Source organism: Orcinus orca, chromosome 2, assembly GCF_937001465.1.
Source record: "Orcinus orca chromosome 2, mOrcOrc1.1, whole genome shotgun sequence".
Lineage (NCBI taxonomy): Eukaryota > Metazoa > Chordata > Mammalia > Artiodactyla > Delphinidae > Orcinus > Orcinus orca.
The window spans coordinates 151311026-151336517 of record NC_064560.1 but is presented as its reverse complement, the minus strand read 5'-3'; the positions used below and the strand labels follow the sequence as shown (position 1 = coordinate 151336517).

The following is a 25492-nucleotide window of genomic DNA, read 5'->3' as shown; positions in this document are numbered from 1 at the left end:
TTCTGGATCAAAGTCAGCCCCGAGAGCCACGATTTATTCCTGCCTCTGCCCTCACACAAACACAAAAGGCTCCTCCCCATTTACGAAAGCCAAAGAATGTCAGCATTAACCCATGATTGAAACTCGTGAAAGGGGAGCTCAAGGCAGCTTTAGCCTTAGCATTCCACAGCTCCTCATTAGAACGGGGACTTTTTGTGACTCTGGGACAGCTGGAGACACATGACTGCATTCAGAATCTCACGCGAAGGGTGCCGGCCTCAAGGACGCAACTTGTGGGATTCCTGACGTGCTCCTCGGACTTGGGGCAGGCGTGCTGGGTGTGCCACACCACAGCACGATGGCGAGAAGGACCGGGCCGTCGGGAACAAGGCGGTGGACAGTCACCGTCTGGGCCAAGGTCCCGCTGGCCCCAGGCGAGGCCAATTCACTGGCTCCAGAGCAGAACCAGCTAAGAAACAGGCACCGCCCCGGCCCCCTCTCCCCCACGCCACGCAAGTCACACGCTCTGCCGTGCTGGCTGCTCCCCGGGGTACACGCCGACTCTCTCACGGGGCTTCACGGTGAGGGCTGCTGTCTCCTCTGGGCTGCACTGCGTGGAACTGCGCAGAATATGCTCCAGGGGGCTTTGGAGTCAGAGAACACTGGAGCCCCGCGAGGCATCTTAGATAGCATCTGCTCCAGGGTTCCCAACGGAGACTGCTCTTCAGAATCACCTAGAACACAAAACCCAGATTCTGAGGCTCCAGATCCCACCTCCGCAGCCTACCCTCCAAAACACACACAGTGATTCTGCTGACCAGTCAGGTTTGGGGAACCGCTGATATCGTCCGAACCCTTCACTTCTGTTTCTGAAGTATAATCCTGGGTTAAGTAAGTTTTCCAAGGTCACACAGCTGGTTTGGCAGGACTGGGCTTAAAGTACGGGTCTCTTGAATATAACCCAGGGCTTTTTCTACAACACACCACCTCCTGGACGTACCCATGAAGGGAACGCCAGACGACCCCAGAGGGTCTGGGTGAGGAAAAGGCTAAGAGGCATAGTCTTTGTGCATGTGAAGTAACCCCAGATAGTTTCCCAAATACTGGCTCCCACTGTGGTTTATGACTCAGATGCCATAGTCTCATGTCATCTGGGCAGGAGATTCTACTTCTGGCTCTATAATTACCCCAGTTTCACTTGTCCTTTGAGAGGTCAGGGAAAGAACTATGCATGTGTGTATAGACTTCTCCGTGCCTCAGTTTACCTCTATAGAAAATGGAGAGAATGGCGGCACCCTTACGCCTGCCTCTTTGGAGCTCTGCAGACCTATTGCATGACCACACAAAGGCACCCTGTGATCCCCTAGGCAGAGAAAGAAGCCTTCCGTATCCACACAGAGCTAGTCATAAACTCAAGGCCACTCTTGCCACATTTTAAATAGTTCTATGTCAGAATACCACTGTGACTCCACTAGCTACCCTGCACGCCCTCCAGGAAGGGCTGCTCGTCTCCTCCTGGTCTCTGGAGGGCTGGTGAAATATTTCCTGTGGGTGATCTTGGGAGGAGCCCCAGTTTTGAAGGACTAAACAAGATTTAAAAAATTAGATACTACTACTAGTAGTGAATAGCTGGCATTGAGTTGTTATTAAGTGCCAGGCACTCTGCCAAACACTTCACATGCATTTAATCCTCACTACAGCCCTATAAGTGAAGTGTTATGAGTATTCCCATTTTACAGACGTGGAAAATGAGGCTCAGAAAAGTTAACTTGCCCAAGATCACATAGCTGCTAAGTGACGGAGCCGTGATTCAAACCCACATACTCCAGTCTCCAGGGGCAAAGCTCTGATAAAGGGGGTGGATGAACAGGTCACTGTCGTCATGAGGTTAACCTTCCACGTGACACTGCCTTGTACTTGCCAGTGGAATGTCACGCCCTAATGCAGCTCAAGCCAAGGGCAGCTTGGGCGCTGCAGCTGTGACTGTCTGCTGGGATGTTCACAGCTCCTTCCGTTCAGGGACTGCCTGACCCAGCCTGACCAAATTAGAGCATCTAACGGGCATGACATAATTTGACATGTACATTGTTAGCTGAACCCCTTGGGAGATGATTTTAAATAGAGACAATACCATGCTGTGAACTATTTTGGGTCACGGAGCCCTTATTCTCTAACTCTTGCAGGAAAAAAGAATTGTGCCATGATAAACTGAAAACCCCCAAGAAGCTGTTCCAGGGTCAGGAGAGCAGCAGGCTAGCTGGATTGGCAGAGATTCTTCCTGAGAGCTTCAGGGATTTCACCCTCATTTCCTAGCACTTTATCCCCCAAACATTCCCAAAACCCTAGTTAAGAACTGCTAACTCTATCCATCCTCCTCCTAGAGACTCCCTAACCAGGAGGATTCAGAACCCCAGTCAAAATCCAGCACTGGTAAGACTGCAAAACAGGCACAGCGTGAAGCCCCCATATGCACCCCCCATCCTGCTTTTCCCTTTCTCAGGTGCACAGAACCAGCAGTCTACCCAGGGCCATGCTGAGGGACCACGCAGGTCCACGCTCTCTGGGCATCACCCGATGCCCAACTCCTAGTCATAGCAAGTCTTCCCTGTCCTATTTCCCATGCCCTCATACTTGCTTCCTGACCTTCCTAAAGAGTATGTGCATCCCTGTGTGCTAGTGCCACTGATACTCATGGCTTAGACCTACTGACTATGACACGTAACCAGCACCCAAGAAATGTTTAGTGTTGAATTAATGAATGAAAGTAAGAGTAACAGTTTCTCTGGCAATCCCATGCCTTACTCCCAACCAGTAAGTTCAATACTGGTTTTCAGGCTAATAAAAATGAATTTGGGAGCAAAAGACCTTTGCCTTTTAAAAAACTGAAGCCCTTGAAATAACACTACTTGAGAAGGATGACCAGGAGAGATATAGAGCACATGGTGGCCTTCCCATATGCATTTCTTTCTTCCCCTTCCTAGCAGGGCCCCATACTTCCCAGCCATGCACTTGGGAAGGATTAACCTAATTGCAGTTCTCTGGGCAGACCTCGGTCAGTTCAAGCCATCCAGTCGGTTCCATTGTCCTAGCTACCCTAGCCACAGTGATTGGCTTGGGGATGGCCACCTGGTCCAGATATAAGGAGATTTTGCTTTCGTGATCATTAGGTGGGACAGTCTAAGAATAAAACCATGGCAGACTAAGAAGAAATGGAAAGACACTGGGTCTTCACTGGCTTGTCCAGCTACTACATCTGGCCTTACCTAAGCCCACTCAACCTCTGGTCTTCTCAATTACATAAGCAAACAAAGCCTTTTTTGTTTAAGCATAATGAATACATAATACAATAATACATAACCCCTTGATTCCTTTTATGATTGAGCTCAGAGACTATTTTGTCAAGTTACATCACCCTTATCTTACAGCTTATTTAGCTTAAAAAAATAAACATACCAAAAGACAAACAAATGAAATCCCTAATTTTTCACTCTCTGGTCAAAGCCTTCCAAAGATTCCCTAGACTTGTGATGTCCCAGGTGAAGGAGGAAATAACAGTGGTTTCAATAAGATAGAAGCTTATTTCTCTCTCATACAAAATAAGGCTGGATTCTGGCTGGTATGGGAGCTACAGTGTCATCAAAGTTCCAGGTTTCCTCTGTCTTTTTGTTCTGCCATACTTAGCATATGGCTTCCATCTTGAATTCACTTCATGGTCCAATGTGGCAGCTAGAGCTCCAGCCATCACATTGATCTTCCTGTTCCAGGAAGGCACAGGAGGGAGAAGGGAAAAAAAAAAAAAAAGATGACATCAGTAGTCTAGCCCCTCTTAAGGCATCTTCACAGAAGATCAACCCAACAACTTCTGCTTGTATCTCAATGGCCAACCCAGCTGCAAATGTGGCTGACAAATGTTATCTTCCAGCTGGGCACATCGTCATCCAGTTTAAAATCTTGGTTGTGTTATGAAGGAAAAAGGGGAGAGTAGATACTGGGTAGGCAACTAGCAGTTTCTGCCCCACCCCACTTAACAACCAAGCCTGGCTTTGGTGTTCAGTTCTTTTTTTTTTGAATTTTATTTTATTTTATTTTATTTTTAATACAGCGAGTTCTTATTAGTTATCTATTTTATACACATTAGTGTATATATGTCAATCCCAATCTCCCAATTCATCCCACCATCACCACCTCCGGTGTTCATTTCTGTCGCTCAGTACCTGCTCCTCCAAAGAGACCCCCTGGTTCAAGCTGCAATTACTCTCTCTGCAGACCCTTAACATCCCAAGTTGGTCCCCCCTCCACCCTGCCCTCCACCTGCCAAGGATCTTCTGACCAGCATCTTCTGATTTATCCAGTTGAGAAGCACTTATTGAGCCAATAAATAAGTAAATTAGAACACTTTAGTCTTTCATTAGCATCTTGGCTTCAGTTTAACTCATAGCACACTTGACCTTCTTCTCTGTCTTGCTCTAGTCAGACCCATTCGTACTTACCCTTCTTCATTCACCAGTCTCCCTTGAACTATGTTCTTTCCAACACAGGTCTGCTCTTCAGTATCAGTTTCTAACTTCTTTCTGACATTAACGTTCTCAGTCCCATGGGTAAGAGCCTAGGGCAGCAAGGGCTATGGTCAAAACAGCAGTTGAGTGGGGGCTGGTCTGCAAATCTTCATGGATGACAGGGTGTGATTTTGTCTGGGGACAGGTGACTGAGGCCAGGGCAATGACTTCTTTTTCAGTTCTCCCAAGGCCTTCTGACCCGTTCTTGTACATTTCAGATCCCACGGACAGCATTGCAGGCCTCAGTTAGCAATGAACAGCATACACAAGGCAAATCAAACAATAATAATGAAGTGAATTATTGCCTTGCTAGAGGCAACACATCTGCTCCTCCATATATCACCTGCACAAAAGCAGAAAAAAACAAGAAAAAAAAATCAATGTCTGATAATGCTAAAAAAATGTGTTACCTTGAGTCCTCATATAAAATTAAATTTTTCCATTTTGATTTTAATTATAAACTGAAAGCTATTGTAACTCAAAAATGTACATTCTCTTATGTCTTTTCAAATAGCAACATCATTAGGCAGATGTGAACAATGATCCCCAATTGGATTTTTTTTTAAGTTAAATTCTTCAGAGGAATAGATAGGTTATTCTTTAAATCCTTGGTTTAAAACTAAACCTATGAGACACAATATTATAGGTTTAACCAAGAGGGCTTGACTTTGGATTTAGAAAGTTTAATTGATCCAGTCATCCCTTTTATTAAAGCTATCCATATATTTTTAAACCAAAGAATTGTAGTAATGCATATTTTAGGGCCAGAAGCATTCATCATCTTGACGACCAAGTGATAAATGGTGAAAAGATTTGAGATCTAAGACACTCTGTTACTACATTGAAAGGTCAGGTAAAGGTCATTGAAAGGGAAGGTGTCGGCATATGTCCCCTCTGCTTTTTAATTTCCAATGACAGACACTTAATTTCCATTCCAAACACTTCCCATTTGGATTAAACAGAACTTGATTCTCCAGGGAAAACTGGCAGCATAAACTAAAAAGAAATGCATCTTGCTGAAAAGCGAGTCTGTACTCAGGTGTCACACCACCATCAGCGTGACAGGATCCCCACGGAAAAGCAATGCTGGGAGTGACTTCACTCCCTTAGAAGCACGGTCACCAGTACCCAAGGATGTCAGGGGAACTGGTTGGATCTCAGAGGACGTGTCTTTTTGGTGCAGGAGAGGGCATACTGAGGAAGGCAGATGCTGAAATGGACATGGCTTATCTCAGAAAGGTGGAGAGGGCTTATCTCAGAAAGGTCATTTGAAGGAAAATTGACCCAGGAATGACATTCTCCTCTATCTTGGAGTAGAAGACCAGCCAGATACCGTCAGCCCTACAACCTGGGCTTCTTTCCAGGGCTGCAGCTCCCCTACAGGCGGTTGAGCAATGTCACCCTGGCAGCACAGAAACCCTGGACAGGCCTCTGAGACTGGGGCGTCTGACCAATAGCTCACTGATGAGAAATTGCACTGTCCTTGGAGACATTGCCTTGCCTAGACTTTAAGAGCCTCCCTTGTTTTTTCCCCTCCAGTATACCACAGCCAGCTTTCCTCTCCCCTTCCTGCTGTAGTATTTTGCTCCGAGGACCTTGAGCCACAAAGCTAAGGGGGGTGTGTGTGCATATCATTTTACACAAGAGGCATAGGTCCTGTACAACTAGCTGTGCGATGTTGGGCAAGTCACTTAACTTCTCTGTGCTTCAGTTGCCACAACAGTAAAGTGGGGATTATGATTGCGTTCACCTGAAACGGCTGTTAACCAGCATTCAGCGAAAGCCTACTGGAAAGTGCTGAGGAACAGTGCCTGGCTCATAGAGCTCCACAAAGGCTGGCTGTCACTGCAACTGACAGGGGAGCAGTTTCTCCCTGGGTTTCCACTGCAACACAGGTTTGCCTCTCCCAACACGGGACAAAGATGATAAGAAAGTGAAATGTCTCACTTGGTCTAGGAATCCTTTCATTTCGTCAGTGGTTCCTGAGTTATCAAAAGATATCTATGTGTGTGTATGTAGATTCCTTTAATTTCCTAAAGACTATGCTGATTTGGTTACTTTTTTATCTAATGGTGAAAGGCTATGTATTCAGCCGTTAGGGCAGGCTTCAGGAACATGTGGATAAAATGTAACCAGCGTTATCTTGGTTCAAATTCCTTTTTTGTGACCAACTGTTGTCTCAACGAACCTTCGCAGGGTTTTTTGTTGGTTTTTTTCTTAGTTACAGCAGAGAATAAAATAAACACATCCAGGCCTTCTCACACAGATGTAGGCTGACGCCCAATTAGGTCTGTGGAGGCCTCATTTTGGCTCCCCTGGTCACCATGCCGAACAGATTTCATGCATGTTGAAGACAGTCCATTAGTTCTTGGCAAGGAGGATCAAGTTTTCAAAGCTGCTTTCTCTAACAAGCTCCACTCCCCACCCCCGCTTCTCATACACAAAACCTTGTTGAAGGGGAGAGGCTCTCCCCCATTTGTGGAGAAGAGGGGTCAACCCCATCCAGATCACCCCGAGAGAGATTACCCAGCCAGAGCCTTGACAGTCATCATCTCCAGGACGGCCCTGGACTGTGCTCCATCATTAGATTCCCAGGGTACCACCCAGAGTTAAAATCTCTCCTTCCCGCTCAGGAAAGAAGCATTTTTATTTCAAAATCATACAATGAGAGATTTGAAAAGTAGTTTGCAACCTTCTCTGCCTCTAGGGAAGGCACGTCCATTCACGACCGAAATGTTCCCTCAGTGCATTAGGTGTTGCATTGACTGAGCTTCTGACCTCTCACGGTGCAGCCGAAAAGGAAACAAAGACGTTTTGCCTCTATCTGTTACAATGGAAGTGTAAGCCATGATGATATGGGTTGAGCCAGGGTTCTCAATGGAATCTTTAGACTGGTTCCTGGGAGGAAAAGCCAGTAGGTTTCTGTTATAGTACCAACTGCCACTGGGAGTGGGTTCCTTGACCTAAATGTGCTGTGAGCAAGGCTTCCCTTCCCATAAGGGAGTGAGCACTGTAGTGAAAGGTGCTGAGGTGCTGAGGACCAATATTAACCAGCATTGTGGAGCATGGTTACCATGGTAACACTGTCAGCCCCAAATGACTGTCATGAGGTGAAAAAATTATCTTAAAATAAATGAAACCAGAAAAGGTATATTTATCAACCTCTTACCAAACACCTATCTGTATGCAAAGTAGAACCTCTTCCTTAAGCTACAGATACTAGAAGATTGGGAGAAATTTCATGACATAAACATTTTCTTAAAAGAATTGTTATTCTCACCTCCTAAAAATGGTCGGTAAAAATAACGAATACAGATTTTTTTTTTTAAAACAAGGAGAGTTCTAAGGAGTGATTGGCCTATACACTTAGATATTATGCAGCTATGACATTAAAATTCTTCACTAAACTACCAATAGTTGGTTTGAAATTTGCAGAATGGTACTTGACTGGGAGTTTTCTTCTAAGTTGTACAAATTATTTCTGGCAGGACCAATACATGAAGCGTATGGTAAAATGTGCTATACAATGGGAAAAAGATATCCGTCACACAGCTAAAAACACACGGGCACAGTTTTTGCCCTGCTCTTGCGTAGCTCCATCTGCGCTTGCCTTTCCTTATGAACAGAACCACCCTTTTATTTAGAGCAGCAGTGTGTCCAGCCAGAATGCCCAGTTTCACAGCCTCCCTAGCAGTCAGAGGTGGCCAGGTGATGCGGTTCTGGGCAGTAACGATAGGCAGAAGTCCCGGGGGTGGATATTGTTGGGAGACAGTTCTCTGTGGTCTCTCTCATTTCTATGTACCTTGCAAGCAGAGGCACTTACTGATAGCAGCAGAGTATCTTCCCAAGGATGCTTGCATAGCATACAGCCTTGGAAGATAGAGATGCTGTCTCTCCAGAGCAAAGGGGAGGCTTGCTTAGAACCTTGGAAGATAGGGATGGTGTTTCACTCCAGAGCAAAGGGCAGGCCTGCCTACTGCCAATTGTGTAAGATTTGGGGAACCTGAGTTCAAGGTTCCTCTCCCGTGAGGCAACCCACTGAGTGCACCAGCATTCCTGTGGGCCTATCTCTGCCACCCCTATGGGACTTGAGGGTGAGGAGAACTACAGCAAATCGTGCTGCATGCTGTGTACTGAGTAATAGTGCTGGCTGCCTCTGACCTAGGAGTCTCATGACTTCTGCCAGCAACCATGAAACCATGGCAGGCTAACTTCTTAGCTTGCAAACAGGACGAAACCTCAGGCCCTTCATTTTTCTTGGTTGGATAAAAAAAGAAAAGCTGGAGAAAGCTCTTGCCCAGTGGCCCTTCTCCTTTCTTCCTGCCCTAAGGTACAGCAACCATTTGGGGACCACGTGGTGAAAGCATGAGGACACAGGTCTGCATGCTAAGGATGGCAGAGCAAAAAGATGATGAACCTGGGTCCTGATAGAGAATTACTGTGCCAGCCCTGGATTGCATAACTTCAGGCTTGTTATATGAGATGAATGGGCCTCTACTTACTGAAGTCAGTGTTGTTTTTCTCCAAGCAAAGCATCCCTGGAGTTTGTATCAAATATAGTAATTACATAATAGTAATTGTGTCAAACATACGCAACTTAGGGCACGTATGTTGCTACCTTCCTTACTTCTTGATCCGATTCTACCTTTCTGTATATTAAAATTATTACATATATCTTTTATAAGTTAATTCAAATCATTTTGGGAAAATCAGGTAAAAGTCAATTCAGTAAGTACAACTTAGTCCTGGGCCACATTTATCCCTGAACTATGAGTTATCCCTTAAGTTATTTGTCAAGAAGGCAGTAAAAACAATAGGACTATCTCTTTCTGGAAACATCTACCACATGCCATGAGGTCTGTTTAGTTACCAGTATGTATCCAGCACCCAGCAAAATGGCTGGCTCATAGCAGGCCCTCAAATTCGTATTAACCAAGTATTCATGAAAGGTCTCTCTTTATCAGATGTGTTGGTTATGCCCCCCCAAAATTAAGATTTAACACAGAGTATTTCAATATATTAGGTCTGTCGTTTGACTATAATAAGCGTTTTAAGAAAAGACCACAGGTCAACTTCAAAGAAACAGCTTCTTATCTTTGTTCCTTATGACTATAAAATGCTGCATAACTTAACAATGGAATCCAGAGAATCTGTTCAACCTTGAAAACTGGTGCAATAGGATACCAGAAGTAATAACAATCATCCTCAGAGATTAACACATCTTTGAATGTCATGTACACAAATTATTTTTAGAACATTAGATAGAATTTGAAACTTGTGTCAGGGGACTTCCCTGGTGGTGCAGTGGTTAAGAATCCGCCTGCCAATTCAGGGGACACGGGTTCGAGCCCTGGTCCAGGGAGATCCCACATGCCGCGGAGCAACTAAGCCCCTGCGCCACAACTACTGAGCCTGCGCTCTAGAGCCTGCGTGCCACAACTACTGAAGCCCACGCACCTAGAGCCGCAACGAAGAGCAGCCCCCGCTCGCTGCAACTAGAGAAAGCCCATGCGCAGCAACGAAGACCCAATGCAGCCAAAAATAAATAAAATTTTTAAAAAAAGAAAACTTACCAGAAAAAAAGAAAGAAACTTGTGTCAGGTAGAAAAGTCAACCAGTACATAAGATGAGACTATAGGAGGGCAATTTAGAACTTTACACCGAAAATAGAATAAACCAAAAGATACTGTGCACGATAAGATGAGTTACAAATATCCTAAGTATTATTTTCAGTACATGTTATGATTCCTAGTTTCAGTTCCAAACCTAAATTATATGAAATTATATATGGGTCCTCGGTATGATTTCTGTTTCAATCTCTCTCCAAACCAAGTGAAATACCATTTCACACCCATTAGGATGGCTATTATTTTTGAAAAAAATGGAAAACGGCAAGTGTTGGCAGGATGTGGAAAAAATGGAACCCTTGTGTGTGCTGGTAAGACTGTAAAATGGTGAGACTGCTATGGAAAACAGTTTGTGGTTCCTCAGAAATTAAACATAGAATTACCATATGATTCAGCAATTCCATTCCTAAAGAATTGAAAATAGGGACTGAACCAGATATTGCACACGAGTGCTCATAGCAGCATTATTTACAATGGCCAAAGGTGGAACAACCCAACTGTCCACCAGCCTATGAAGGGATAAACAAAATGTAGTAAATGTATACAATGAAATATTATTCAGCCATAAAGATGAAGAAAATCCTGATACATGCTACAACATGGGAGAATCTTGAATATATTATGCTAAGTGAAAAAGGACAAGTACTGTATTATTTTTGTCCCAAACCACAAATATTGTATTATTCCCTCTATATGAGGTCCCTGGAATAGGCAAATTTATAGAGACAGAAAGTAAAATGATGGTTACCAAGGACTGAGGAAGTGGGGATGGGAAGTTGTTTGGGTACAGAGTTTCTGTTTGGATTGATGAAAAAGTTCTGGAAATAGTGGTGACGGCGGCACAACATTGTGAAGGTGCTTAACGCCACTGAATCATACACTTAAACATAGTTAAAATGGTAATTTTTATGTTGTGTATATTTTACCACAAGCAAAAAAAAAAATCTATGAAACAAATTAAACCAAAAAGATGGGTTTTGTTTGTTTGTTTTAGGAAGAGCAAATAGAACAGATTTTTAAATTCCGTGTGAGTTTCGTTTTCTCTGTCTTTGCTTTCTTTATGCCCTGCCTGCCCGTGCTAGGAAGTGGAGTGACGAAGATGCCCCCAAGACATTGCCATGGCCTCTCAGGCTGTGGGTTTGAGTGGTCATGTGCCTCAGAAGGTCTTATGTCGTTTGGAACGCTATCTAGTTCGGCAATTTTATTTCAGTGCTTCAACGCTCAGGAGAGCATATCATTGCAGCTCCCCTCCACTGACCCCTCAGGTTTATGTTGGGCCAGAATTTGTTTGTGAAAATATTATTTTAGGATTCCTTCCATTCCTATCATCTGCTTATTTTCCTTCCTGCATATTTCATAATGTAGCATAGAGATTTCTGATTCAGCAGTTAAAACAGTCTGTGCATTAGTTATCACTTCCTTGTGACCCACTTTATACACCATTACTCATTCTGGCATTGAAAGTCCAGATTTAAAAAGAAAAAAAATTCCTGGGACTAAAGTATGTATCTGTTGGAATAAAAAGGAAGGGGAAAGATATTGACTGAATATCTACCAGTAGCATTCAAAGCACCCCAAAGTGGGCTTCCCAACTCAGCCCATTTCCTGTCCCATTTACTCTCCTGCAAAAGCTCTCAAATTACACCCTCTTCAGTTATTCCACACCCACAGTCCCACTTTTTCCACCTCCCCTACTTTCATTTCCTTCCGAAAAAATACATCTCTATGCCGAATCCACCAAACCTTGGTACACAATTAAAATTCAATACATAAGAGCTAATGTTATTCTTATCATTCTAGTTTTGTCTTTAGGATAAATTCCTAGAAGTGGGATTACTGGAACAGGAGTGTACGTGTTACTAAATGGGACATATAGAAACGATGTGTACAACTTTCCAGTTTTATAAAAGTGTCTAAATTTGACTGCTAGAGATAAGGATGTTTATTCATATCTGTAGCACTAGGTGCTTCGGAGGATATATACCAAGATATTAGCAGTGGTCATCTCTGGGTATTCTCTGTGTTCTTGCTGCATTCGGCCATGGCTTACGGGCCCAGCCGCTCCGCGGCATGTGGGATCTTCCCGGACCGGTGCACGAACCTGTGTCCCCTGCATCGGCAGGGGGACTCTCAACCACTGCGCCACCAGGGAAACCCGAAGAAGCTTGTTTTAATGCCTGGAAGTTAACACTTTTTCTCCCAGGAGCCTCCTATTAAAATGCAAATATATTACCTGGGAAAAGCACCACTTTCAACTTGAGATCAGCAGCACACCCTTCCCCCAGGTGATTGATCCTGGCCCTGAATGAGGACAGATGGAAGGACTGGGGCAGGGCTACCATCCCCCCAAGGACAAGTCCACAATAAGAGTGATAGCAGTGGGGGTCCCAAGAGCTAGGAGGCACAGCAAAAAAGATCAGATGCTCAAGGAAAGGAAACCAAAAACCAAAGCTATGAGCAGGTTTCTAGGGGAGTGCTTGAGAGGGAAGGGCCGCCTGCTCTCTGAGATGGTGGATGTTCAGTCTGGGGGCAGAGGAATGAACCAATGGACCTTTTGATACCTCCTGTGCAGTTCTATGAAAAGCCAATTACTGGATGAAAAGAAAGATCATGAGACTAGAGATTGCTTACTTGCACACACCTGTGCTTCTTGGCATATATTTTAGAGCAGAAGGTTATCGTTTATACAAGTGAGCTCCAAAGGGCTGGTAAGTAAATCACTTTGAAAGCAATTCTGAGATCTCCAAGTAGATAGATGCTACGAGAGTTGGCATTAAACTGACTCATTAAAATGTTTTCTGTATGAAAACTTTCCTTTTTTGATTATCTTATTTCATAGCTGTATTACTTTTGACCATAGGGCTGCTTTTAGAAGAGCAAACCCTCTACATTCCCTCCAGTATACTTTCATACCACAATTGAAATCTATGTTTTTGGAGAAATGCTGTGCGAGACTGATATTTCTGAAATGCAACTTTGTTCTTTTGACTTTTCCAAAATACTCTTAATTCCAATTTAAGACAGAAACACTTTTTTTCCTACAGCTCAGAGCCACCGCTGCCCAAATCAGAGTCTAAACTTCAAATCGAAATTCAAATTGTAAGAAACAGAGATTTCCGGTTCCAAAAGACAGGGGCTGGGTAGAAAAGAGGATGCTTAGTTTGTCAATGGGGACAAACAAAGGCTGACACTGTCTTGCATTTATCATAACAGAAACTAAAGGGAGATGGGAGACTGAAGGGAAGGGGCCGACTAGTCTGTAACCCGTCTTACATACTCTTCCTCCACCAAGCCCCTACCTCCGAGGAGGCTCCGGGATCAGCTCTTTCTGGGCTCTGTCCTTGAAGGAGACAGGTTCACGGGGTGGCTGGACCTTCTGCTCCCTGGGTGAGGATCTCAATGCAGATCTGGTTGTGGAAGGAGCCTTTCTCTCTGGCCCTTTTTTTTTTTTTTAATTAATTAATTTATTTATTTAGGGCTGTGTTGGGTCTTCGTTTCTGTGCGCGGTGAGCAGGGGCCACTCTTCATCGCGGTGCGCGGGCCTCTCACTGCAGTGGCCTCTCCTGTTGCGGAGCACAGGCTCCAGACGCACAGGCTCAGTAGTTGTGGCTCACGGGCCTAGTTGCTCTGAGGCATGTGGGATGTTCCCAGACCAGGGCTCAAACCCTTGTCCCCTGCGTTGGAAGGCAGATTCTCAACCACTGCGCCACCAGGGAAGCCCCTCTCTGGCCCTTTTAATAATTCCGGAGGGAAAGGAAAGTGATCCCCCAGGCAGGCAAACCTGAACAGCAAATAGAGAATGGGATGCACAGGGGAAGGAAGGGTGGTGGGAACCGCTGGAGCTTCCCTTTCTCTGGCTGCGTGGCTGCTGCGCTCATCTGTCCTGGATCCTCTTTGCTACTCTCCTACTAGCTCCCCATCAGGGTATCTCACCTACCTCTCCAGCTCCAACCTGCCTTAGCGCTGGCGTTTCCCAGATCCAGACTCCTGCATCCACCCTCCACCGGGACATCCCACAGGCATCTCAAACCCGACCTGTCCTGAGCGAACTCTTCACCTTTCCATCTAAATATGCCCTCCACCTGGATCCGCTTATCTCAGCCAGTGGGCGTGGGGTCTCTGTTCACTTACACCAGAAACCTTACCCACCCAGCCACCCTCCCCCATCTTGTCAATTACCAAGTCCTCATTGCCAGCTTGACTCCTAAGCCACCCTGACTACCACCTGAGACTACAGGCCACCGTCGCCTTTCAGGGAATTGGAGCGGCAGCCTCCTCCTTGGCCACCCTGTCTCAACTCTTGTCCTCCTCAAATCCGGCCCGGATGGTTTTTTGAACCAGCAAATCTGATTCCATTTCAAGCCTCTTTCTATGTTCCCCACTCCCATGCAATATGTTCACAACCTAAACTTGGCATTGGCAGCTCACAATTCTATTCAGAATGGCAGCTTTTTAAAAAGTTACATTATGAACTATTTAAAACCCACAAAGAGGCATAAAGGATATAACAACACCCCTATCCATCCCCTAACTTTAGAGATAAAGCCTTATCTCTAAAACAGCCGAAGCTCCCCATGGACCCCTCCTCTCCCTCCTTTCCCACAGAGGTAACTGCCATTATTCCTATGATGTCTTTGTAATTTTCCTTAACATGGCTTCTTTATTTCATTATAACTTGTCATTCTTCCTTATGAGCCTCTCTTGCTGGTTAGATTTCAGTGAAGTCCAGAAAATGCTATGAAGAGACCGTTTAAAAAGTTGTCCTTTCAGGCACATTCTCAGGCTCTCAGGTCATCTCTCCTCCTTGCTGCTCTGCAATGTGAAGCCTGAGTAATTCACTGGGTGGGAGGGGTGTGGGAATTGAGAGGGTAGGAGGCAATGTGCTCAAGTCCATACCACGTTCTCCAGATCCTCACTGATTCCCGCTGTGGGGTGGCTGGACTCAGCCTGTTCAGCTTCCCCTGCCACTCTGACTCCAGGGGTGCTATGCCATCCTCTCTCCAGCCCATGGCCTGAGAGGTCCAGGCTTTGCTGTGGGCTCCCCCTGCTCCCTTCACCACTGCAGACCCCAGAGTAGGCTCTCTGATTCTCAACTCGACCATCTCGCATAAGATATGGGAACTGAAGAGGGTTCAAAGAAGCCAAGCTCCATCCCTTCCTCTGCCTAATCACACTACTCTGTCTGTTTCACTCTGATAAGTTGGGGCAGTTTGAGAGGTGTTTTCCTTTCTGATCTCAAATATGAAGCAGGGCAAACCCCCCAGGTCTGGTGTTCACATCAACCTCCCTGACAAGCAGACAAGGTTGTTCCTCATCTGTACCCTTCTTACCTCTGTGGTAGGTGGTCTCCGAAGAGGACCACTATTAATTCATCTCTCCCTGTATGTGCAAACTGCTCCTCCCATCAAGAAGTATAAGCTATTTCCTCTCCCTGACTCAGGGCTGGTCTTGTGACTTGCTTTGATCAACAGAGTGCAGTGGAAGTAATGTTCTGGTACTTCTGAACCCAGACCCTAAACGTGCTGGAAGCTTCCTCTTCCTCTCAGTTGGAAGCCATCTGCCATGTACCCTGAGATCATCATGCTGTGAGGAAGACCTGCCTAGCCACATGAAGAGGCCAGGGAGGGAGGGAGAGAGAGAGAGAGAGAGAGAGGCCCAGCCAGCCCTAGCTAGCTCTTCCATTTATTCCAGCCAGGCACCAAACTTGGGAGTTAAGAAGTTTTCTTGGGGACTTCCCTGGTGGCGCGGTGGTTGGGAGTCCGCCTGCCGATGCGGGGGACAATGGTTCGTGCCCCGGTCCGGGAAGATCCCACATGCCGCGGAGCGGCTGGGCCCGTGAGCCATGGCCGCTGAGCCTGCGCGTCCGGAGCCTGTGCTCCGCAGCGGGAGAGGCCACAATAGTGAGAGGTCCGTGTACCGCAAAAAAAAAAAAAAAAAAAAAAAAAGATATTCCAACCCCAACAGATACTCCATGAACAGAAGAACCACCCAGCTGAACTCAGGTCAGACTGCAGAATTATGAGAAATGATGAAATGTAGTTTTAAGCCACTAAGTTTTGGGGGTGGCTTATTATGCAGCAATAGCAAAATGAAACGCCCCTCCAGCTGCATTTCTCACCGCTGCCTGCCTCATACTTTGTGCTCCAACAACTCAAAGCAGCTTGTGGCTCCCTGCGTGTGCTATGCTGCGTCTCACTTCCATACCTTTTATTCAAGCTATAATCTCTTTTCCCACCTCTCTCCTTTGCCTGGCTAACTCCTGTTCCACATCTGACTCTCTCTTTTTTTTTTTTGTAGGTGTCCATGATACCCTAGGCAAATCACATCATTACACTAATGGCATTATACTATAATTATTTATGTATCTGCCTCCCAAACTAGGCTTGAATTCTTTAAGGCTGGGTACTATGTCTCATTTGGCTTTGAGACACCACTTTATATGGAAATGTGAGCAAGTCCCTTACACTTCTTTAGCTCAGTTTCCCCGTGTCAATTGGGGATAGAATTCAGTTGTCTGTAGCAGAAACCCAACCTCATTGGGTTAACCAAATAATGGTTTATTTTTTCACACAACAAGTCTGAAAGTAGGTCTTCTGGGGCAGAAAGAGTGGCTTTACAATGTCAGAATATCCCAGTTTCCTTCTATAGTCCTCCTTCACCACCCTTAGGATATGGCTGTCCTCCTTATGGTTGCCTCAAGGTCACAACATGGCTGCTCCACCACCAGCCTCGTAACCACGTTCCAAGCAGGGAGAAGGAAGGAACAAGGAGAAAGGGGCAATATCCATATAAGGACAGCAACACTTTCCCAGAGATCCCCAGAAGACTTCTACTCAAGTCTCACTAGCCAGAACCAATCACATGGCCATCCACAGCTGCAGGAGTGACATGATAAAATGTTTGCAAAATGATAAATGTCTGCAGTAATTGCCCATGGATCATAAACTTTGAAGTAGAAGCAGTAACTGCTTGGGGTTACCTTTCTGTAAGGAACAAGGAGAGGATGGATGTTGGGTAGCAACTGGTAGTTTCTGTCTCATTCCCCACCTATAGAACAGGATTAGGACCTACCTCACAGAGTTGATGAAATTGAGAGAGAATGTAGGCAAAATACTGTTCTTCGTACCAAGGACACAGTAAGCACTCAATAGAAGCAATTATCTTTCTGCATTTCCAGACCTGGCACTTAATTCAAACATCCAAGAGTTTTCCCTGAAGGGGCAGAGATTTAGTTGGCTCAAGGCAATTGTCCCACTCTGTCTGCAATGCTTCTGTGGTGAATTTGCTTCTGATGATTAACAAATCTTTTCTCAATAGTCTGTTCAACTATTAATAAATCCAAACAGGATTATCACTATGACTCTTCACTTACAACATGTGACCCAGAAAAAAACAAAGCTTTTTGTTTGGAGAGACACGAAAGGCAAATGAGCTGTTTTCATTGCTTTGTGGCTACAGTGCTGCATATTTCATTTCTGATTCATGGAAAAATATCTAGCACACAGGAATCAGTTAGATTGGTGAGCAGTCTCAGACCAGGGGAGTTAAGAATAAAGTCTCCAAATTCTTAGTCACTGGGACCTGGAAATGTTAGCAACAGGAAGACTTCTTTTTGCTAGGAAACTGCTCTGTGAATCTGCAACTCCCCTTGCTCCACTGGGGTTTTTTGTTTGGTTGTTTGTTTAAGCAGTATATCTAAAATTTTCTGTATTGGTTAGGACATTTTTGTTTGCAAGGGAAAAGCATAAAATGGCTTATTAAAAAGTGAATTTATTGCCTTGAGTGACTAAAAAGTCCAAAGTAGAGTTTCAGGCACAGCTGGCTCCAGGTGCTCAGGAATCTCTCCATTTCTCAGGTTCTCCCTCTGTGGTAACAAAACAGGCCCCTTGCAGCTCCTAAATACCAACCACCAGCTCAGCATCCCCAGCAGAAAGAGGATGCCTTTTCCCCAGTGGTTCCTGAAAAACCTCCAAGATTGGACCAACTTGGGTCACATGCTCACCCCTGAACCAATGACTGTGCTAAGGAAATGCGGTTCTCTTATTGGCTAGTCTGGGTCACATGCCTGAGCCTGGAGCCAATGACTGTGCTAAGGGAATGTGGTTCTCTTATTGGCTAGTCTGGGTCACATACCGAGAGCCAGGAGGTGGGGTCAGCCCCATTCAAACCACTTAGGTCAAGAATGGGAGAGAGATGGTCCTCCAGAGGATAGTTGGGGTGCTACTGCCAGCAGAGTAGTGTGCCCAGACCAGCCTCACAAAATCTTCTGGAGCTCTGAACAAATTCAGCCTCATTTAGATATTATTGAACGTTAATACCATAATAATACCAGTGACACCCTTTGCCATCTGTCAACATCCTCATTTTTCAGGCTCATTTCAAATGTCACCACAAACAAATCTCCTTAATGAGATTAATTTTCCATCAGCACTTTATTTTCCTCTCACGGCATGTATCATTTCTTGCCATGGATTATGGTGAGTTACACACCCATTTGTCTCCACTCTAGAGCTGAGCAAGGCATACCTCTCATTCATCACGGACAGCCTGAGGATAAGGGCTTCTGTCTGGCTGTGACCAGGACTTGGAATGAAGAGAATGCAGCATGGTAAGGAGGGGAGAGATCACATGGCCCCCTCCAGGAAGAAAACGCATCCAGGGGGCAAAATTGGATTTTAGAAGTCAGGCTGGCTTTTCTTTCTTAAGTTATATTGGAACCGTATTTTTTTTTTTTTAATATACATGTGTGGCGAAACCTGGAGTGAAACTGAAAACAGATTCAACCCCTGAGATGGCAGTAGTCTTGGAAATATATCATGTCCTGAATGAATTAGGGCGGCAGGGAGTTGTGAGATGCTTTCCTCCCTTCAGTAAACAAAAATGCAAATATCCCAGATGCCTTTTACACCCTCCCCAGGGCTAGCCGCTTATTAATCAGTTCAGAACCTTTCCACGCTGCTCCAATTTTTTACAAGCTGTCTGTTTCCTCTCCTGTCGTTGGTGGCTTAATTCCAGGGACACTCACCTTGGGAGAGAAGGCACCGACATACCAAGATCCTTCCAGAGTCACCCTTGCTTGCAGGCACCTGCAGATTTCCCTTGGATGTTTCCTGTTCAACACAACAGGTTTTAATAATGTGAACGAATATTTGCTCACTATTAAACCATGTTTACCCTCGTAAAAGGCAAACTACAAAGGACGAGGATTAGGCAAGCCCAGAAGGAGCTGAACATTTATGTAAACGTGCTCAGGTTTCCTACCACCTCGCCTTTCCTTCCTGCTCCATCCTTCTGGGCGTTCTGCACGTTGGTCTTCTCATTTGAAACAAATGATCACAAGTTCTCTTTTTGCAATTTCCACCTACTCCTCGTGGAAGCAGGACTACGTTCTCCTCCTACAGACACCTCATCCTTCTGTGCAGAAATATCCTCTGTTGGTTCCTTAACAAAGACTAACTCTTTGTGACCCTAATGGTGCTACAAAGGTGCTTCCCTTTCTGTGGCTTCTGGGTCATATTTCTGAACGAAAGGAAGACTGCCTCAGAAAATCTGAGATGTATTGTTTCTCAGTTCTTGTCAAGCATGTCGCATAGTTTGTTCCACTGCCAATTTCTTCCTCATAATTCTGACATGTTGGTTCTGAAACACATTCATTTCCCATAACCAAAAGAGCCCGAGTGGCAGGGGTGAGGGAGGGGACTTTACAATTCAAGAGAGATAAAAATGGAAGCTAGTTGTATGAGACTTCATTTATTACAATAGTGAACACAAAGGTTTCTAATGTATTGTTTTGGGTGGTTGTTAGAGTCCAATGTTCTTATTTAGAGCTGAGAGATTATGTTAAGGTCCTTTCTCCCCTTCCCCCCCATACATGCACACCAGGCTGCTCACATGCAGGGTTGAGGGGGAGACGTCTCAGGAAAGGAAGCAAGAATGAAGTCACACATCTATCAACCAATGGAAAGTGAGCCATTTTATCCACGAAGTAGCTGAAGTAAGCGCGTGTAAGCACCCTTTTATCTACAACAGAGCCTGTGCTTGGATCACGAAAAGTCTGACCCACACCAGAAGTTTCAGTACAGTAGACATTTCACAAGGCAAAGCGCATGCCCTTCCTCTTCTCTAAATTAGTTCTGTGATGCTGGTGGAATGAAAGACTTCGGCTTTCAATACGCATCACTCCGATATAAATAACCACCTCTGAGGGCCTCACACTTGACTTTCTCAGAGCTCAGGTCTTCACTTCCCCCAATGTGTGGTCAAATACACCTGTTCCTCCAAAAAATAGCACACTGACCTCTTCTAAGTAAATTATCCTCAGATATTTCCAAGGCAAGGTCCTCTACCTAGGGGATCAGTTTCACGCACATGCAAGATGCTCCATTGCATTTCTCCAAAGACACTAACCTACAAATGCAGACAGGCGATTCTGGAAATCAAAGAAAACCTGCCATACACCGTGATCTTTAATCACTGCCTGTCTGTAGGTATAAATAGTTCAGCTGAAAACATGCCTGTTCAGACAAGCCTGTGTACACTGCACAGGCGCACACGCACGCACGCACACATAATGCCATGTGTCACAAACAGTAGAAAATTCCATGCTTTCAGGACAGGCACCAGCCAGATCCTTACATTGTGAACCTAAGAATGCAAGTGGCAAAATGAGTGATTTCAGGCCACTTTTGATTATATGTTTGGAGCTTGGCCAGCAGAGCAGATTCCAAGCAAACCAGCTCAGGTGGTTCACCGTGGAATGTGCAGTTCACCAGTCTGAAACCAAGCTCTTTGTCAAGCTAGGGGGATGTTTCTTCTCCTCATCCCAGCTCAAGCTCCAGTTCTCTAACATGTTAACTAAATCCCAAGTAATCAGCCTTCCCAAAAATGTGTAAGGAAAAAGGTTTCAGAGAGGAGGGGCAGACAGAACAAAACCAGCTCACATCACAAGCAGCTGGAAAGTCTGCGAACAACCAGACAAGCCCATGCTGAGCACCACTAGTTAACAGACACGACAAGGAGCCGATGCGCCATGTCAGGCCAAGGGGGAGAACAGACTGAGTTCAAACACACTTCTCCCCTATGTGACCCTACACCCAACATCCAGCTGGTCAGGAAAATAGTTTCCCTTGAGCGGGCAGCCTTGCTTGAGGAAGTCCTGTCTAAAAACAAAAGCTGACCCTGGGGATTTGTGATAAAGTTCAAATTGGACCCCTTTTTATACTGAGGATGGACTCAGAGCACATGACCTATTTTGGGGCATCTACTCAGATTGAGAGGAGCTGGGGCTCTAGGAGGGAAGAAGCAGCTGTGGTTTTCCTAGCCCGAGAACCCATATGCAGTGTGCATCAGGCTAGCTTGAAGATTCCAGAATGGAATCTTCCTCCTTATTAGACACAAAAGTCCACGAGAACCACACCTTTAAGTTAAATAAATGCACAGTAAATGAATAACTAGTTATTGACCATTTATATGCATCACAGTTGGGGTGGCAACCACTGATATAGAACATTTGCCCCATTTAAGATCTAACTGAGGCGTAAATTAGGGGAAACTATACCAAAGTAAAAAAAAAAAATTTTTTTTTTAATTTTTGACAGTTTCTTAGCTCTTTGATGTTATCACCTGTCTTGAAATTCAAAATAAATAAATATTTAAAAATCTAGGCAGCAAATGGTACAATTTTATTCATGCCCTAAGTGTTGGATAATAAATTAGCCTCTGTCTCTCACCCTCATAAATTCCAGATTGATTAAAAAGCCTAATGTGAAAATCAAAATGAGTATTAAAAGGAAACATGAGAGAATATTTTACAATCTTGAGATAGGGAAGGACTTTCTAAGCAAGACATAAAACTCAGAAACCATAAAGAAAAAGATTTATAGCATTGACTAAATAAAAATTTTAAACTTTGTGAACTAAAAGTCAATATAAATAAAGACCAGGAAAAAATATTTACAATAGCTATACAAAGAATTAACATCCAGAATAAATAGAACACATACAAACCACCTAATAATTAACATACAAGGAATAGTCATAGGAAATTCACAATTAGCCAGTTTGATAATACTACTCATGACCCCAAAATTTCATTCCTAGATATATATACACAACAGAAATGTATGCACATGTATTCTAAAAAACATGTACAAGAATGTTCATAGCATCAATATTTGCTAATAGCCGAAAGGTGGAAAGAACCCAAATGTCCATCAATCAATAAATTGTGGTATATTCACATAATGGAATATAATAAGCAATGTATATTAATATATTACAGCTACGAGCAAGTACATGAATACTCATCATGTTGAATGAAGGAAGCTAGACCTAAGAGTGCATGTTGTATGATTCCATTTTATGAAGTTCAAAAACAAGCACAACTAATCTATAGGAGGTATATTACAGGATAGTGATTTCTTTGGGGGAGGTGGGAAAAGGTCTGATAATATTCAATTTCTCGACCTGGGTGGTGGTTACAAGAAGAGCTCAGGCTGTGTTAATTCTTTCAGTAGTACACTTACGACTTGTGTACTTTTCTGTATTTTTATACTACAAGAAAATGCTCCCCCACATCCAAATGGTCAACAGGCATATGAAAAGATGCACAATAAAACTGGTAAATCAGATAAATGCAATTTTAAATGACACGGATTTTTCTGCATGTAATGTTAGCAATTTTTTTTTTTATTGATAATGTTCAGTGTTGAGGAGTATTTTGGTGTCTTTGTAAATTAGAACAGAATTTTTGGGGAGAAGCTTTAGTATTATTTACCCCAAATTCAAATGTGCATGCCTTTTGGTCCAGAAATTCTACCTCTAGGAATATATCCTTCAGAATTTATGCATAAGCACATAAATTTGGGTCCAAGTATGTTTGCTGTAATATTGTTTGTGATGCTGGAAAATGGCAAACACCTATGTACCCACAGTCAGGAAAGAATGCAGCTGTTAAAGAAAATGAGGGAAACCTCTATGTACTAACACAGAAAGAACTCCAGGGTACATTGTTAAGTTAAAAAAAAAAAAAGTAAGTCACAGGACAGAACATATTATATGATCTTGTTTATGTATAAATGACCTGAATGTAAACTTTTAAAACAAACAAAATTTAAAACAAGAAAAAAAACTGAAGTCTGATGTGGCTCATTTATCTAAATATCTTACAAATCCTATCACAAAAGAAACTTAACTTCTCTCTGGAGATAGAATGCACCGTATAAGAATTCCCTGGAACCGTCTGTCTGTTTCCTGGGACAGATCCTGAGAAGCCTGCACCACGACAGCAAAGAACTGTTTCTTGTTCCACAGACTCCTGGAGGAGCCTCAGTGTCTCAGAAATGCCAGCTCCCACACAGGCCTGAGCAACAGCACATGGAGTCTCTCCAGCCCTTTGTGCTTCCCAAGCACTTTTCAATAATTAACTAATCTGCCTAAAGGGCGGGGTGGGTGTGGCTCTCACAGACTCCGCATTCCCGTCAGACGCAGTCCTCTGGAACGCAAGGGCATCCCTTAGCAACGGCTGTTCCTCGGCCCCTGCCCTTCCTCAGCCCCCAAACTCAGGGAGGCGAGGGGGGGCCTTCAAGGGCAACTGGGGGGCACCAGAAGGTATCTTCTCCGGGAAGAGTTATACTATACCCTCCCGGCCCCATCTCCACCTATGGAGGAAGAACATTGCAACACGCAGCAGGAGGAATAACATCTTAGTACTGTCAGTTTCAACTCTCCCATTTTTTGCTCAAGGATCCTGCGAACAACAGAAAAATGTATAGATCCTTTCGATTTCTTATTGTACAAATAAATAGCAGGAGCGGTCTCTGTTACCATATTTTCAAATGGCTGGCATCTGCAGCGAAGGTTTCCAGCCTCTGGAATTCAACAAACCATTAAAATTTCACAATTTGGGGGGGAACCCAACAAAGAATTGCTCATTTTTATTTTACCCAAGTACAGGCATTTTAAAAAACAACCTGGCTCTTGCTACCATAAATGAGTGGGCACCTCAATACCAAAACAATGTGATCATGACAATCTCAGATTTTAAAAGCAGCATTTTAAGTTTAATACACTTAGATCCATGAAAAACACGTATTCCTCATAGACTGGTGAGCATTTCCTCACAGAATGGCATCAGTCCCCTTGGAAAGAGTTGACAGAGAGTAAATCCTAAATTCCCAAACCTGTCTATGCCTGAGAAAGACAAGAAGGCATTTCAAAGAAAATACAGACTCCAGGTTCCCACCCCATATTTACCACATCAGCCTCTCAGTTCTTCAAGAATGGGGCCCTGGTATGTGTATTGTTTTTAAAAAAGGTTTTTTTTTTAACTATGATAAAATATTCATAATATAAAATTTACCACTTAAACCACTTTTATGTGTACAAGTTAGTGGCACGAATACACTCACAGCATTGTGCCATCATCACTACTATCCATTCTGAAACATTTTAATCATCGCAAACAGGAACTCTGCAAGGGTTTAAAAATAACTCTCCATTTCTCCCTCCCCCTGCCCCGCCCAGCTCCTGGTAATCTCTATTCTACTTTCCAGGTACCACATACAAATTGAATCATATGATATTTGTCATTTTGTTATTTTACTTAGCATAATATTTTCAAGATTCATTTACGTTATAACATGTATTAGAATTTCATTCCTCTTTATGGCTAAACAATATCCATTGTATGTATAAAGCACATTTTCTTTATCCATTCATCTCTTGGTAAAACAGTTGGGTTGTTTCTATTTTTCAGCTACTGTGAATGGTATACAAGTTTCTGGTTCAGTGCTTGCTTTCAGTTATTTTGGGTATATACCAAGGAGTGGAATTGCCGGGTCACATGTAATGCTGTGTAACTTTTTGAAGAACCATTAAACTGGTTTCCACAACAGTGCACCTTTTTACATTCCCATCAGCTATGCACGAGAGTTCCAATTTCTCTACAATTATGTCAACACTTGTTATTTTGTTTGTTTTTTCATTTTGAGTTTTTGTTTGTTTTTTGTTGTGTTTTATTTTGTTTTGTTTTGGGTAATAGCCATCCTAAGGGGTGTGGAGTGATATCTCTTTGTGGTTTTGATTTGCATTTTCCTCACGACTAACTATCTTCATGCATCTTTTCATGTGCTTATTGGCCATATGTATATCTTCTTTGGAGAAATGTCTGTTCAAGTCCTTTGCCCATTTTATTTTTTTATTTTTTATTTTTTAAAATACATCATTTAATGCGCCCGTTTTAAAATTAGGTTTTGTTTTGATTTTTTGCTGTTGAGTTATAGGAGTTTTTAATATACTCTGAATATTAACTCCTTATCAGGCTTGCCAATA

The 25492-nt window shown here is 43.8% G+C and overlaps 1 long non-coding RNA gene across 7 annotated transcripts; it reads right to left on the bottom strand.

The window, feature by feature from the left end:
• Window positions 1–23534, bottom strand: LOC117201401 (uncharacterized). 7 transcript variants are annotated; one of them, XR_007475698.1, is made up of 7 exons: window positions 19188–23342; window positions 17234–17374; window positions 13462–16032; window positions 12147–12372; window positions 4470–4878; window positions 3433–3734; window positions 1–713 (listed from the first exon to the last, which is right to left on the bottom strand). It is a non-coding gene; the product is annotated as an uncharacterized LOC117201401 (long non-coding RNA). The 7 variants fall into 7 exon arrangements; XR_007475701.1 differs by lacking the exons at window positions 12147–12372; window positions 13462–16032 and adding an exon at window positions 23356–23534 and having other exon boundaries at window positions 19188–19272; XR_007475696.1 differs by lacking the exon at window positions 12147–12372.
• Between the last annotated feature and the right edge of the window lie 1958 nt (window positions 23535–25492).